The sequence below is a fragment of the Canis aureus genome, chromosome 16 (genome assembly GCF_053574225.1).
Source record: "Canis aureus isolate CA01 chromosome 16, VMU_Caureus_v.1.0, whole genome shotgun sequence".
Taxonomy (NCBI): Eukaryota; Metazoa; Chordata; class Mammalia; order Carnivora; family Canidae; genus Canis; species Canis aureus.
The window spans coordinates 32,283,820-32,296,291 of record NC_135626.1 but is presented as its reverse complement, the minus strand read 5'-3'; the positions used below and the strand labels follow the sequence as shown (position 1 = coordinate 32,296,291).

The window sequence follows — 12,472 nt, the reverse complement described above, 5'->3', positions numbered from 1 at the left end:
GAGTGTCTGATTCTTGGTTTCTGCTCAGGTCATGATCTCAGGGTTGTGAGAGCCACAAATAAGCAGGGAATCTGCTTATCCCTCTTCCTCCCCCTCTACCTCTCCCTTTGTGTGCTCTCTCTTTCTCAAGTAAATGAGATCTTAAAAAAATAAATGAAATCTTAAAAAAAAAAAGCTATTATAACACATGGGAGTCCTCATCCACTTGGAAAGAACAGAGTGGAATGAAATAATTTTGGCTTGTTAGAAATATATACAGTAAGGTTAGTATATTAAAATTTTAGGTGTAACCAGAAAACTTTTAAAATTATTATTTCAGGGGCACCTAGGTGGCTCTGTCAGTTAAGCATTTGACTCTTGATTTCAGCTCAGGTCGTGATCTCAGGGTGGTGAGATTGAGCCCCATGTGGGGCTCCATGCCAAGTATGGAGCCTACTTAAGATTCTCTCCCTCTCCATCTGCCCCTCCCCTGCTCACCTGTGCACTCTCTCTAAAAAAGTTATTAATTAATTTTAAAAATACAATTATTATCTCAAATTTGCAAGCCAATAAAGGAGAAAAAGTATTTGAAAAGGGAGGGATAAAGAAAATTTTACCCAAGCAAAGCAAAAACTAGAAAAGAAGTGTTAATATATTAACCACAATAAATGCTAACAGAATAAACCTATTATGATACAGTTTTTCAGATTAGATTTTTTAAACCTTTAGGTATATGTTGCTTGTGAGAGTCATTTCTTACATAAAAATTCGCAAAAAAAAAACTTAAAAATAAAGGTTACAAGCAAGATAGTCAAATATAAATGAAAGAAGGCTGGTATAAAAATATTAATACCAGATTCAATAGAATTTTAATGAAAAAGCATCCACAGTTGCATAGAATGACAGTGCAATAAAGTGATTTAATACATGTAAATTAAAACAGTTGTTTTACTGACAATCTAGCCTACCATGAGACAGATTTCCTGTGGCACCATAACTCAACCATCTTTAAGGCTTCATCCTCAAAATAATAATAATAATAATAATAATAATAGTAATAATAAAGACAGCATCCTCAAGAAGAGCTCTGGTAGCTGTCTCATCTCCATCTTTTGCATGGTACTGCATATGCTTTGAAACTCAGAGTCTGCATCTTTTTTTTTTTTTTTTTTTAGAAAGTACAGATTTTTCCATGTCAAAGATTCTCATAAATATTTAAGTAAGTAATTAAATAGTTAAGCAGCTTGGCCCAATAAGTTGACCAGTCCAGAGTACCAAGACTTTAAATGGCTGAAATGTGGCCTTCCATTCATTGTAAGGTTTGTCTCAGTCACAGAAGTGCCTCATGAAAGAAGAGCAGAAATAATTTGCTCGAAAAGGAATGGAGAAAGTGATTCTTTTGATGTCTCTTTTTATGATGATAATTCTTGACAGAATAGCCATTTTATCAGTAAATGAATTCCTAAAGGAGAAGAAGGATATTGAATCTGTCTCTCTACATTTTTTTTTGTTTTTCATAGAGCCCTCACACATAGAATGAAATTTGGATTAAAAAATAATAAACCACAAAGAAGATATCACAACAGAGCCATTTAATTTTTTTTTGCTAACACTTTATTTTTCTGTCTAAAACTCCAGAGTGAAGGTAAAATATAGCATTATTGCCAGGAACAGTAAAAACATTTTCCCCTTTATGCTACCATACTAAAATGTTATTTAGATGTAAATATAACTTATATTTCCAAATATTAACTTCAGGATGCACTACAGACCAATTGTTCTCAGGAAATACATACTGCAGAGATACAGTTCAAGGGCATACTCATAACACTTCATCCTTAGCATCTGGTTTGCTATAATGCCTCCAACTCCAGTATCCACAACAGAGAAAACACAAATGTCATGTTATGTCCCAAGCCTTTGATTAGATAGACCTGCCTTTGATTATCATCATTGATGGGGCTCACTCAAAACACAGATTTCTTTTAAAAATTGCTCCTGGGTTTAAGATGTATTATACTTCACCTCCTTTGTCTATCTTGTTCTGTTCTCCATTTCCACTGATTCAACCTGATTGTTTTCATTTTTTCCCTCTCAGTTGCTCATCACAATCTCTCAACTGGTCTTCTATCCCCTCTCCTGGGTCCAACATCTCCTTTACATTGCAGTAGTGTTTAAAACATGCAAATGTGACCATATATCCCTGCTTTAAAATTTAAGTAGTATTTGTGTTTCTATGCCCCACCTTATTTCATCCTCACCACAGTTCTAAAAGGTAGCTACATTTGAGAGTCTTTGTTTTTGTTTTAATTGAGATTTACAATGCAAATCGTCCAAATTCCTACAATAGCTAAAAAGAGAGCAGGATTTGAATTCGATCTAACTCCAGAACCTCAATTCTTTTTTTTTTTTTTAATTTTTATGTATTTATGATAGTCACACACACAGAGAGAGAGAAAGAGAGGCAGAGGGAGAAGCAGTCTCCATGCACCCAGAGCCCGATGTGGGATTCGATCCCAGGTCTCCAGGATCGAGCCCTGGGCCAAAGGCAGGCGCTAAACTGCTGCGCCACCCAGGGATCCCCAGAACCTCAATTCTTAATCACTATAATATAATCCCTCAATGTGCTTTATTATATATCATCTCTTGCCTCTCCGATGTGTATCCCCAGTCTTCATTCTCTCTGAAATGAGCAGCAAATAGGTCTGTAGATAACTACCCTTTCCTATCCCTCTTAAAAGTCATTCTATATTGCCTCCAAGCTGTTCTATTTTTTCTATTTTCTGTATGTGTTTCTGTGTCCTTCATCTACATAATTTCTTTCTTTTCTTCTCCTGTTTTCTTCTTCTACACATGGGTTTCCCCTTGGAGTTGTACTTGAATGTCTACTCTCTCTTATTTGACCCTAGTTTAGTGTATAAGACTTCAATTCCACATTGATTACCATTTTGATATCAAAATTTGGTTATTTTATATCTCATGGAAAAATTTACTAGATTTATAAAATATAAATGGTAAATATGCATCAAGGAAGGGCATTCAATTAATCACTGTTGAGTGTGAAGTGATAACAAGACCCTAAATTAAATTATCCATTTAGGAAAATGGTAATCAATGTGGAAGTTAGATCTAAATTCAAATCCAGCTATTTACATGTACAATTTAGGATTATTAAATTAGAAGGAGAGAACTTTGAGAATTAAAATTTGTACATACCTACACAGAATTTTTTTTTTTTTAGTGGACAAAGGATTTGGAGAATGATGAAGAAGAAATCACTAAGAATGTATTAGCTTTAGGTTGGATGTCTCCAGGGCAGAGAATAGATTTTCAATGCTTTAAGGGCCATTAACTGAAAGGCTGAAATGAAATGAAATACAAAAAAAAAAAAAAAGAAAAGAAAAAAAAGATGCTCAATAAGTTAACTTGCAGATGAGGCTCATCAGTAGCAATATTGATCATTGATGGAGACAGAAATGCAAAATTTACTTTTTCAAAAAAGAGCTTTTAAGGAAACAGAAATTTCCAAGTGAGAATGGGTTGTTCAAGATATAAGTTGAGTATAATAAGATGGTTCAGGAGATAAGTCATCAAGGCTGAGCATTTACCAGACATTTCTTTAATGAGAGCTATGATTTCAACTAGTCAAAAAGATGGACCCTTAAAGAGCCAAGTATGACAAACTTCAGAATTCTGACTTTAAAATTTTAATCATGATTTTCTCATGGATTGTAACAAGGAATCATCAAACTCTGGAGCTTGTAGAAACTGGAGAAATTATTTGTTTTAAAGAGGGAACATAGCTTCCTTAAGTATCTATTTAATTATGCCACTTTCTTTGATCATGCGTAACTCTGAATTACTAGAGTTTAAGTAAGTATGATTTTAAAATGTTGTATATATCAGTTGTCCAAACATAACTCTCTTTTTACTCCTCAAAATCAGCCAGGCGGGATCCCTGGGTGGCGCAGTGGTTTAGCGCCTGCCTTTGGCCCAGGGCGCGATCCTGGAGACCCGGGATCGAATCCCACGTCGGGCTCCTGGTGCATGGAGCCTGCTTCTCCCTCTGCCTGTGTCTCTGCCTCTCTCTCTCTCTCTCTCTGTGACTATCATAAATAAATAAAAAAAATTAAAAAAAAAAAAAATCAGCCAGGCATGTCTATTATAGTGAAGCGTGTCTTCTCAATATTCCCTAAGACATTATAAAGAACTCTGGTGGTACAACACACAGATCCTTCTTCAAGGAGAGATATTTTGCCCTAATTGTTGGGAGTTGTCCTAAAATAGCTTCAGTTGTCAGTACACTCAAGGATCTCATGGGCTGCATATCTTCCCTGCCCAAGTTAACAACCTTGTTTCCATAGCCCATATCCAATGACCAATTAAGGAAGAAGTATAGGGTAGTAGCAGCCATTTTTTAAACATCTTGATTAAGATATTCCACACATTACAAAATAGGTTTACTGAAAGTATAAACTTCAATTATTTTTTATAAATGTATAGTTATGCAACCACCACCACAATTCAGTTTAGAACGTTTAGATTACCTCAAAAATATACCTTGTATAGAATTGGAGTCAATCCTCAATCCCATCATAAAATCCCAAGCAACCATTAATCATCTATCTCTGTTTGTAGATTTACTTTTTCTGGAAATTTCTTATAAATGTAATGCTAAAAATGAAGTATTCAATTACCTGTATCTTAAATCCAGTTACTTCTTTTTTTTTTAATTTTTATTTATTTATGATAGTCACAGAGAGAGAGAGAGAGAGGCAGAGACACAGGCAGAGGGAGAAGCAGGCTCCATGCACCGGGAGACCGAAGTGGGATTCGATCCGGGGTCTCCAGGATCGCGCCCTGGGCCAAAGGCAGGCGCCAAACTGCTGCGCCACCCAGGGATCCCAAATCCAGTTACTTCTATGTACCCAGTTACATTTTTCTAAAACAGAGATCTCATCATTATGTCTCCCTGATTATTTCTTTTAGTGTATTTTCTCTTTCTAGAGAGTCTGAAATCTATTATGTATAGAACATAGAGCCTGTTCCTTGTCTGACTAGAGCTAACAGGTTCATCCCACCTCCAAATACTCCCTTATATTCCAGGCATAAATTTGTGACACCTTATCTATTTCTAATTATCTTTCAAAATTCTCAGATATCTCTTCTTCCGTGGGGACTTTCCTGACCCAACATGGTATTAGGAATCTTTTATTTGGTACACAATTATTTCTAATTCTTACATAGACCACATTATATTTCAATTAATATTTAAATATGTCTTTCCTCCTATGTAGTGAACTTTTTGAGGTAGGGGTCAGGAGTTTTACAAACTTTTACTCTTGATATAGCAGAGGTCCTGGTCCATAATAGATACTAGATGAATGTTTACTAGGTAAATGAATAAATGAATTAATAAAAATTTAAAGTAGTACACTCATGGGCTTGGGGGACAAGAAAAAAGGAAAAGGAATAAATTGTCCCTGAGAATTGATTATCTGCATTCAAGTCTACGGCCTGGATCCTGAGACTAAAAATAATTAATAGGGAGCAACATATGTGATAATTTTCAGAACTGCTGTCTACTTTTCTGCCTGACAAATAATTGAGTTTTCATGATGTGTAAATTGTGGCTAATAATTTCCTTTGATGGGGCTCTTGCAATTTTTCTAACAAGCAGAATCAAACTACAGCCAAAATAAGGTGAGGGGCTCTTTAAACCATTACTGAAATTGCCATTAATATTCAACTGCTGTACAGGATCTTTAAAGGAGCTTCTCAGTTACAGAACCCAGGCTTATCACATTGAGAAACCATTGAAACTATTCAAACTCTCTCCCTGTCACTTGTAGGCAGAAGAGTTATTTTCACACCAGCTACTTTATTCTGACTACATGTAAGAACCAACACTTTGAAGACCAAGTTTAATTCATTCATCCTCAAGAGGAACATAAAGACTATCTGTTGAGATATTGAATTCAAAAGTATACACCAATCAAAAATAGTTTGGTTTTATCTTTTATGCATACATATAACACCATGATACATATTCAGAAAAGGCATATTACTGTTTCTGTCATATCTAAGGATATAAAACACAGAACATAGTGATTCCAGGGATGGTGTCTTTCAGTTCTTTCTGTAAGCCTGCATATGTATGTTTTCATGGACAGATTGCAAGTTAAAAATCTTATATTCTGTCATTTTTAATGTCAAATGTACCCTGTATCAAACATAGCAAGGCTTATCACATCATTATAAAATTATTTGGCAAGGCTTCCTGTTAACTTTTTTATTGCTGCTGTCACAAATTACCACAAACTTAGTGGCTTATAAGGACATTCATTTACTAACTCACAGTTTGATGGTTAGAAGTTTAAGCACAAGGTAGCACAGTTGGATCCTCTGTGCAGAGATTCACAAGGTCTAAATCAAAGTGCTGGCTGAGCTGCCCTCTTATCTAGAAGCTCTGGGGAAGACTCTGCTTACACATGCAGTCAGGTCATTGAAAGAACTCAGTAATTTTAATTCATTTTTAAGCAAACTAAAGCATGTTGAATCCCTGTTCTTCAAATCTCTGACTTCTGCTATCAGCCAGAGAAAAATCTTGTAATGACTCATGTGATTAGATTAGGTCTGCTTGGATAATCCAGGATAATCTTACAAGGTTACAATCAAGTAATGATAATCTTACCTCTTCAAAGTAACCCCAGGGGATCAAGAGTATGGGCGCTATATTCTTTCAACTACTGGCTCTTAACTGAAAATGAATATAAAGAATTATATTGAATATGAAGTTCTTTCATTATTTTTAAAATTATTGGCCAAGGAACCAGTTAATACCTACAATAGAGCCCAATGAAGCTGATATTTACTGTGATTACTTCTAGGGACTTGTCTTCACCTTTGAGCCCCCAGCAAGATATCTATAATCCAATAAAGAATGCAAATAGGGATATTAGTATTGGTATTGACATTTTATGTGTACTCGTTAAGGATATCATCAATAGCCTCTGTTGAACCATTGGGTTTTAGAAGTCACTATTCCCCCTTTGTTAATGACTCCATGCAATATTTTTAGTGAAAGCCAGTTTTAAAAAGCTTTGTCTTTGCACTGTTAGCAAAATATAGTGAGAGCTCTAAAATTTTCTCTCCATCTAAGGATATTTGAATTTATGCATATCATCCATAACAGACAATAAGTGTGCCTTGCTTAAGTGAAAGTGACATAACCAGTGGAATTTTCTTGCAAGATGAAATAGAAAATAATTATTATAGCCTGGATTTAATTTAGATTGCACTTTAGCATCCTAAAGATCTTTTCATATATGCCACATTAAAAGCTGAAATAAACGAAACCTATAAAAGCTGTTTTATTTTTCCTCAAAGAAGTATTCCTACTTTCACCTTATATATTTTCTAATGAAGGCATAATCAATACTGCTTAAAAATTAGATGAATTGACATTTGTCTCTTCACTTCTGGCAACCCAGAAGTGTTTGGTTGTTTTAACATATACTAAGTATATGTCTGACACTCTTTAGGTTGATGAGGGTTTCTGACATAATATTTTCAATACCTTTTGCTGTACTAAAAGAGAAAAATTTAGATTTAGAGAGTGGCAGAATTTGGATTTTGAACCAAAGCCTAACTCTGTCTCCTTCTGACTCAGCTTTGCCTCTAGATTTGGGAGCTAGAAAGTCTGCTGGATTTGGCCAGTGGGAGGCAATTAGAAGATGAATTTAAAGAACAGATAAGCAGTAGAGATAAAAGCCACTCTGAGGGCAGGAGACTTGACCTGAGTGGATTTTGGAGAAATGAAACCAAGTAATCTCTTATAAGTTTAGCAGCCATAAAACAAGAGGTAAGGTGACAGTATGAGGAGGGAAGGAATGACACAGAATGCCTCTTGTTCTGTGCTTGTTTTTCTTCTCTAATCAGGATTATCTGAAAATGTCAGTAGCCAGGGAATAAGCAACAGAGAGAAAGAGAATTTCCAGAAAAGAGTCAACGATGGAACAAGGTCAGAGAAGAGAATAAAATCAAGAAATTTAAGCAGAGAAATTTTCCTTAGAAAAGAGAAAGGACATTTGTCAATTTTGAAGCAGAGGAGAGCTCATTTGATAGCTTGCACTGCATAAACTTTACCATTTATAAAGCTAGGAGGTAAGAGGATCTGTGGAAACCATGTCTTCTGTATTTCATAGATGCCAACTGGGGGGTGATAACACCCCTATATATGTAGAAGAAAACTGTCCAGTGTATTAGTTACAAGTTCAGGTACTATAGTCAGACTAAAATATAAGCCCTGGCCCTAGCATGCCAGCTACTGAGATAAACTTCATATATCATAACATCAACCCATTTGAAGTATACAGTTCATTATTTGGTGGTATATTTACAGAGTTGTGTGCAATCATCACCACAATCTAATTTTAAATATTTATGGCATCCCAGAAAAGCACCCATTAAGAGTCATTAGCCTTTCTCCCACTTCTGGGTCCCAGCCCCAGGCAACCACTAATCTACTTTCACTTATTGCAGATTTGTCTATTTATGGCATTTTACATAAAAGTAATCATGAATATGAAGTCTTTTTGAAATCTTCTTGCACATACAGTAATGGTTTCAAGGTTTACCATCTTGTAGCATGTATCAGAACTTCATTCCTTTTTATTTCTGTAATATTCCATTTTATGGAGGCACCATATTTTGTTTATCCATTCACCAGTTGATGCACTTTTAGATTGTTTCCAATTTTTGGCTTTTATACATAATGTTGCTATGAACATTTGCTGTAAGTTTTGTTTGGACATGTTTTATTTCTCTTGAGTATATACTTAGGAATGAATTGCAGAGTCATATGGTAATTATAGGTTTTCTGAAAAGGTTTATCATTTACTCTTGTATGTTATTTAACATCTCTGAGATGCAGGCTCTTGATCTTAGACTGGATGCAGAAATTGTACCTATTTCCTAGGATTTGAGGGAGGATTAGATTATATAAGTAATGTAAAACTTGGCACATAAAAAGTGAGTAGGAGAATGCTTTTATTTTTACAACATGACTGGGTACAGTAACAACAAAAATTTTCTGATGTCTATGGTGTGTGTGTGAGAGAGAGAGAGAGAGAGAAAGAGAGAGAGAGAGAGAGAGACATAAATTGAGACTGTAATTTGCCAGAAGGCAGCTTCAGTATGACATGTATGAGTATACTACTACCCTGGGCCCTGCACATAACTTCTAGCCATATCCCAGTTGGACCCCTATAAGTATTTTTAAAATTTCTCTTTAGAATTTTTTGTTGATCCAAATATCTCTCACTTCTGAATTAGCCAATCTCACTTCACCTGTTCACTCCTGTCTTTATTCATCCATCTAAAACTAACTCGTTGCCATCATAAACTATCCACTAACTCTGTGAGCCCCTGGTAACCATCCAGTTCTAGCAAGGAGTCTTTGGTTTCAACTTTCTTTGTGGTAATGACATTCCCTTCATCCATTTCACCTTTTTCTGAGTATTGGTATCTCCAAGTCTATACGAAAATGCTTTTGGCAAACAAACCACAATCATATCCTTGCCTTTCCCAGACCACTCCAAGGAAGTGGACATGGAAAAGAGAAGAATGCCTTAACCTTCAACATGATGAAGAAAACAAAATTAAAATGAAACAAATAAACAGGCCATATTAAAGACCTAAAAAGCAGATTAAAATGATTGAGTCATTTATCTGTTTGCCCTCCATTTTCTGAATATAAAATATTTCTCGTGGAGTATTCTTATAAGAGTTTGTAGAGCTACTATGTCTGCCCAGAGGTTATTATATTTTGACTGTTGGCATTTCCTGAATTATGCTCTCTTTGTGCTTTAGTTCTTCAGGATATTTACACCATTTTGGAATTATATTAAACTTCTTAACCTAGTGCAGAAGGCTTTTTGTGATCTTGCTACCTGTGTACCTTCTGTCTACCTAGCTCAGACTCACATGCCACACTTCAAACTGAAGTGAACTTCTGGCTCTCCCAGAGCCCTGGACAATGTTCTTTTCCTCGCTGAGACATATCACATGCTACAAGCTCTCTCAGGAATACCCTTCCTGGGGCTTAAACATTATCCTGACAGAGGCACTCTGAATAAGGAGAAAATGAACTCTTGTAGCACGTTAATTTAGATTCATATTCAAGCATGATATTAGAAATAAGTGATATATTAAGTACAAAGTAACTACATGAGGACCTGTCGTACAGATTATGGCAAGGGATCCTTATTAACATGTTCATTACTTCCCCCTTTTTTAAAAAACTTGGCCTGTTTAGCCAAAATCCAGTTCTCCTTTTCTCCAGTGACTTGCTCAATGCTCTCCCTCCATCTCTCCATACATGTGTCCTCCCTCCTTCTACACAGGCATCAAAGTGATTGTTGCCCCATCTAAATTCTTCTCATTGGCTCCAAGGAGGAACATAAATCCTTGGTGTGGCCACTCCACTCTTTATGATCTTGTTCCTGTGTCAACCTCAGCATTATTTTTCACCAAGTTTTATGTACGCACTGAATTGTAGTCATATTGAACCCAACTTGTTCTCTCCTGACTCATGACTTTGTGCCCTTGTAAGTCCTTCTTTCTAGAATTGTGCTATGTGGTAGTCTAAGCGCTAGAGATTTGCAGTAAATAAAACAAAACAGGTACCCTGTTCTTTGGGTACCTGAGTCAGTTCTAAAATCTCATTTCATCTGCCCATCTTGTGTTGCTATATTGGAGCACTTACTGCTTTTTGAGTCTATTATGGTTGTCTTCTCCTCTAAATGGGACTTCCTCGAGTATGGAGATTTTATGTCTTTTATAGCTGTATCTTGGGACTTTATGTAGAGAGTCTGAGACATAATAAATACTCAACAAAGGTTTGCTAAGACACAATAAATTATGACCAAGGATTCCAGAACTCTCAGCATCAATACTGACTCAATCTGACTTGGGCTAATGCTTGACTAGATTAGCTAAGTAGGTATCCAAGCCATACAGGACCCTAGAATGAAGTTAACAAGGCCCCAAAGGTCTCAGTAAAGGGAGTCATACAGTGAGATAGCACCACTAATTAGGATGTATGCTATGTTTACTCTATCTTCTTATCGTGCTTCACTTTTGTGAGCATATTTCCTCACAGAACAGAGGGGGTGGGATTAGATAGTCTCTTGGGTCTCTTTCATCTTTACTATCCTGTTGATGAAATGAATTGGGAAAAAAAATATCATTGTATTGTTTCGAAATTGTAAATGCAACTGCCATAGTGAAAAGGGGACCTGTATGTTTGGGACACGTGTAGAAACACTGAAACTATCCCTCCATTTTTGATGTGGGTTTGACAGAAATGCTCAAACACATCTCCTCTTTACTGTTTTTTGTTTTTTTTTTTTAAGATTTTATTTATTTATTCATGAGAGACACACACAGAGAGAGAGAGGCAGAGACACAGGCAGAAGGAGAAGCAGGCTCCATGCAGGGAGCCCGATGTGGGACTCGATCCTGAGACTCTAGGGTCACTCCCTGGGCCAAAGGCAGGCACTAAATAGCTGAGCCACCCAGGGATCCCCTCTTCTTTACTGTTTAGTATTCCCTGCCCACTATGGGCAAAACCAACAACAAATACAAAACAAAACAAAAAAACAAAAAAACAAATCATGATTTTTTTTTTTTTTTTTGGCTGTAGAGTTCAAAGTCCCTTCTGTTTTAAGTTGTGCTGAGATAAAAATAAAAATAAGGTAAAAAACTCACAAACTTTTGAGAAAGCAGTGCATTATTAACTATTCTTTGTATGAATTAACTCTGGAGAATTCTTTTTACTTGATTAAAGTTTATTTGATATATTGTTTAAGACTTCTTACTCTGATAAATGCTCTCCCCACACACATACCCTGACTGTAATTAAATTTTTTAAAAAGTTGCATTAGAGCCATCGCAATTGAGAGGAGGTAAGGACAGTAGAGATATTGAACTGAATCCCCAGTCAGTGAAAAATCCTCATGTACAGAAACCTTCAGAGCTATCAATCTGGTGATCTTAGAATTTAGGAGATTATAACCATATAATTTACAACTCATTTTTGTTCAACAATTCTAATGACTACAAAGGCTTTCTTTGTGTGGTATCACAGTGTACTTTTCTGTACCCCTTGCTTATTGGTCTCAGGATTTGTCTCTCTTTACCTAGGTCTCCCCCATGGGATTAGACATAATACATTCAATCTGCCTTTCAAATATCTGAAAACAGTAACTTGTCATGCTTTTTTTTTTTTTCATTTTCTCCTTTATTTCAACAAAAATCAATTGAATGCATATATGTTGTAAATACCTCTCCCTGTCTTGGCTAAAAATTTGGGTGGGATGACATAACCCAGGACAATTCTGTAATTTATATTAACAACAACTTGTCAAAGGATATGGTAGACATTATAATGCATGCTCAAGGGGATGATCCTTAGGAGTTTGGCAGCTTT

General features: G+C 35.9%; 2 long non-coding RNA genes across 19 annotated transcripts in view; one reads left to right on the top strand and one right to left on the bottom strand.

The window, feature by feature from the left end:
* The window catches only part of LOC144286341 (uncharacterized), a 55,202-nt gene extending 44,321 nt beyond the window's left edge, over positions 1–10,881 (bottom strand). For 5 of the 15 annotated variants that reach the window (XR_013354399.1, XR_013354404.1, XR_013354405.1 and 2 more), the window contains exons 1-3: positions 10,748–10,881; positions 6,674–6,739; positions 3,196–3,339 (exon numbers count right to left, since the gene is read on the bottom strand). This is a non-coding gene — a long non-coding RNA (uncharacterized LOC144286341). Of the gene's footprint in view, positions 1–3,195; positions 3,340–6,673; positions 6,740–6,826; positions 6,906–10,747 lie in introns of those variants that run through there. The other 10 variants (XR_013354394.1, XR_013354398.1, XR_013354395.1 and 7 more) reach the window with 5 other exon arrangements.
* LOC144286343 (uncharacterized) overlaps positions 1–12,472 on the top strand; it is a 232,563-nt gene that overhangs the window by 375 nt on the left and 219,716 nt on the right. The window lies entirely within an intron of this gene.